Genomic DNA, 4040 nt, shown 5'->3' on the forward strand with positions numbered 1-4040 from the left:
CTCACAAAATTAGATCAAAAGCTAACCCTTTTAGAAAATAATTTGAGGTGTGCAATACATAAATAAAATTCTATAATTTATGGACCTCATATAAATACAAAATTAGTTTTGAAATGCCTTGAACTTTCATAGTTTGCTTTAGGCGCGTTAATTAAATAATTATCATAGCTACGGGTACGGTTCCCGTGACGTAGTCGTGACGCTTAATTACTAAAATTCGGGGGGTACATTTATGTGACCCGATCACAATTTAATCTTTAAAAACTAAACATATTGTAGATCGTGGGTACGGTTCCCGTGACATGATTCGCAATATGTAATAATAATTATTAAAAGCGGTTATAAGGTTTAAAAAATGCACGATAGTTTAAAACATGTAATAAATCAGATAATTAGGCCAATTTTAATAGTTTAAGCGATCGTTCTAGAACCACGGAACCCGGGAATGCCTAACACTTTCTCCCGGGTTAACAGAATTCCTTACTTAGAATTTCTGGTTCGCAGACTTTTAAAATAAAGTCAATTTTCCTCGATTTGGGATTTTAAAAAATAAACCGGTGACTTGGGACACCAAATAAATTATTCCAAGTGGCGACTCTGAATTTAAATAAAATAATCTCATTTCGAATAATGTCACTTTAATTGGAAAAACTCCTTATATTACTCTCGGGTGGTAAAAAGGAGGTGTCACAATCGCCACCACTACCAATCACCACTAGTTACTACTCTGAACCACCACCATCAACCAAAACTACCACCAGCCACAGCCTTTAATCGGCATTCACCCATTAGCCATCACCACCACCAACTATCATATTTTAAAAAATTATATATTTTATTGATAAAATATTAGATTAATTAGTATTTCATTTGAATTTTATATTTTTAAATTTTCAAATAAAGATAAATTTTATACATTCAGATGTTAAAAATCAAACAGTCTTAACCATTTAGTATTCAGATCTTAATACACATCTTAATATTCAGATGTGTATTCAGATACAGATATCTTAATCTTAATAAACATTTTGATATTCATATGTGTATTTAGATTCAGACGTCTTAATCTTAAAAATATAAATAAATGAGGCACACACCCTATGAGTTATATTACTACTATTATAGAAGCGGCTAAGGAGAGGAGCTTGGGGTCGTTAGGGTTATTTTAGGAATACTAAAATTGTTTTAGGGTTATTTTGGAAATTGGACAAAACAAGAACTATTTTAGCGACAGACACGTGGTTTCCTGTTCTGACGCGTATTTTACCCTCAAAAAGATCGCCCCCACCCCCAAACTGGTTTATCGCAAGTTATACTGAACATCTCCCAAGTCGTTGCTTTTCCTTGATCTTCTCACTTCGTTGGAATATTGTGGTAATTATTTTTCTTTCTTATCTTCTACTGCTTCTACGAGGGCTTCCATCTTTCATAGGATATTAGGTTCCAATATTCAACACATCATCAAAAAGTGAAATATTAATCGTAAGTGAAATAGGGTATTAAACCCAAAGATAATAGTAGCAATTTATTCTTTTCAATTGGATGCCCTCCGAGGGGACACAAATTGCACAAGTTTCCATTAATATCATAAGGAGGGATTTAGGGATCAATATAGAGACGGTTGCAATTTCTAAAAATCAACTTCAAGTTTCCATTAATATTTTTTACATTTTCCTTTGAACTTCTTGTTTTAAACTTTAGTTGGGTTTTATTGGTTTTAGCGTAGTTCTGAGTTAAAGTTATGATTTTTTTTGAAGTTTTGAGCTATTTGGTTAAATGGGTTGGTTATTATTTCTTGAAATATTTAGTTGTGCTTCTTGGTTTGTGTATTACGTGGGGTTTTGATTAATTTTTTTTTCCTCCTAGAGTAAGAGATGAAATTTCCACTCCCAGAGAAAAGCCATGATTTTCTTTGGATTCTTTCTTTATCTTTACAGAAAATGAAGGATTACAGCAGCAGAAATTAAATACTTAGCAAGTATCATTTGATGTGTTATAACTTCATGTTTCACAATTTTTGAGCTATTCTCAGTTATACTTTTTCCAGGCATGTAAAATTTTCAAGGGACAACGATACACCAATAGGCTGGTCGAAAAGCTAATTACTGTGCTTTGATGGAGATCACATGTGAAAGACCAAGACATCATGAAAATTCGATTTTGATGTATTTATCAGTGATACCTACCTTTACTCTACTGATGGAATCACTGCTGCATATACAAACATAGCAAACTGGATTAGACTGAGATAGTAGGCCTTGAATTATTTCGATGTAAATTTCTTCAATTCAGACTGAGTCATTGTGGTTATATGACTGTTTATTTCCATACTTGGTGATCACATAATTGCAGTGGATACAATAATCTAACACCGAAGATTGTCCCAATGGATAAAGCATATGGATACAATAATCTAACACCGAAGATTGTCCCAATGGATAAAGCACCCTCTTATCCATTAAGAGCATTTATAAACACTATGAGTTGCTCGCATCTACCCTCTTATCCATTAATTCAATGAACCAAACACATGATGTTTCAGTTGCCAATTCAATATTATCTTAGAATAGATTTGCTGAAAATACCTTGTCATAAGACTTAACATGTACGACATCATAAATATTAGATTGTTTCTCCATCTGTGCAAAAGCTTCGCTAATAGTTATTCCCGAGATATTTACAAGCATTAAGACATATCACATACATGATTAACTAAACTAAACTGCAACAACTACAATTCAACAAAAAGGCATCCAATACTGAATAACTAATCAATCAATTTAGAAAATAAAACATAATAAGACAAATTCATCAACTTATCTAACAATACATATTTCAAATAAGTTATTTAAAATTAATAGTAAATCTATATTTATATATTCCAAAAATTTGCTAAATTATGAAATTAAGGACACAACTAAAAAGACACTTTTCAAATAAGTTATTTAAAATTAATACTAAAATTATATCAGTATGTGTTACCATAAAAGTATATGCTTATACTATAAAAAGAAGGAGAAAGAGAAGCAATGAGGATAATTCGATATTTAGAAGAATATGCATGTCCTTTAAATTTATGTTTCACAAGATTGACAAGATATCCATATAACATTATCAACAATGGTTGTTAACATCAATTACTTTAAGAAAAAAAATGAAGGAAGTTAGTCTGTGGAATATGTAGTTCATATCATATGAATAGAACCGCCTGTATAAATTTATCCAGGCAAACACATTAATTGTTTAATTATTTTTTCCTTTATGTAGTAATATTATATATTTATTCTATAAATTTCTAACACGATTATATGGAAGGAATGCAAAAGGGAATTGTGACACGTAATTCATGGTGGATTGGAAGAGAGAAAAATAACAATAAATAATTAAATGTGAATGAAGAAACTTGAAACTTGATCTTATATTTATGCTCCTCATGACTTGAAACTCTTCTTGTGCGGATTAAATTATCTCTTTGATTTCCAATGCAAGATACATGAAATTACATATCTAGTATGAGGACATTTTTTTTGTTTTTGCAAATAATAACATAAAGAAGGTAAAAACCATACTTGTTACTTTGTTCTGTTAGACGGATGATACTCATCTAGGTCTCCATCCTTCATGTAGGTTAAAGAGTTGCTTTCTTCAAAACAAAAAGTTGCCACCGTTTCATTAAATGACTTCATCGTAGGCGTGAGTTTTTATAGCTGTTTATAGCCATTTATAGGATATTTAAATTATTTAGACGGGTATTTTGGTAATCTAACTTTTTAACTATGGGCTTCCCACTTTTAATATTTAATATTATTGAGTTTGCGTATGAGGATTTTTACAATATTAGTACATTTAATCGGCTATAGGAGCTTAAATCTCTATTTTTCAGGTTCACATATCAAGTTTGCAATGAAATTTACATGTTGTCGAAAATTAACTTAAACTGTTTTTTGTTAAAAACCTGTACATTCATATGCCTAGAACTTAAACTATATTATTCTTATTATTACTCCCTTGTTTCAATTTGTTTAAACTTATTTGACTCG

The 4040-nt window shown here is 30.7% G+C and overlaps 1 long non-coding RNA gene across 1 annotated transcript; it reads left to right on the forward strand.

The window, feature by feature from the left end:
• Positions 1–1270: 1270 nt before the first annotated feature.
• Positions 1271–2134, forward strand: LOC107827243 (uncharacterized). Its single transcript, XR_001657482.2, has 2 exons — positions 1271–1374; positions 2048–2134. It is a non-coding gene; the product is annotated as an uncharacterized LOC107827243 (long non-coding RNA).
• The last annotated feature ends 1906 nt before the right edge of the window (positions 2135–4040 follow it).

Source organism: Nicotiana tabacum, chromosome 18 (genome assembly GCF_000715075.1).
Source record: "Nicotiana tabacum cultivar K326 chromosome 18, ASM71507v2, whole genome shotgun sequence".
NCBI lineage: Eukaryota > Viridiplantae > Streptophyta > Magnoliopsida > Solanales > Solanaceae > Nicotiana > Nicotiana tabacum.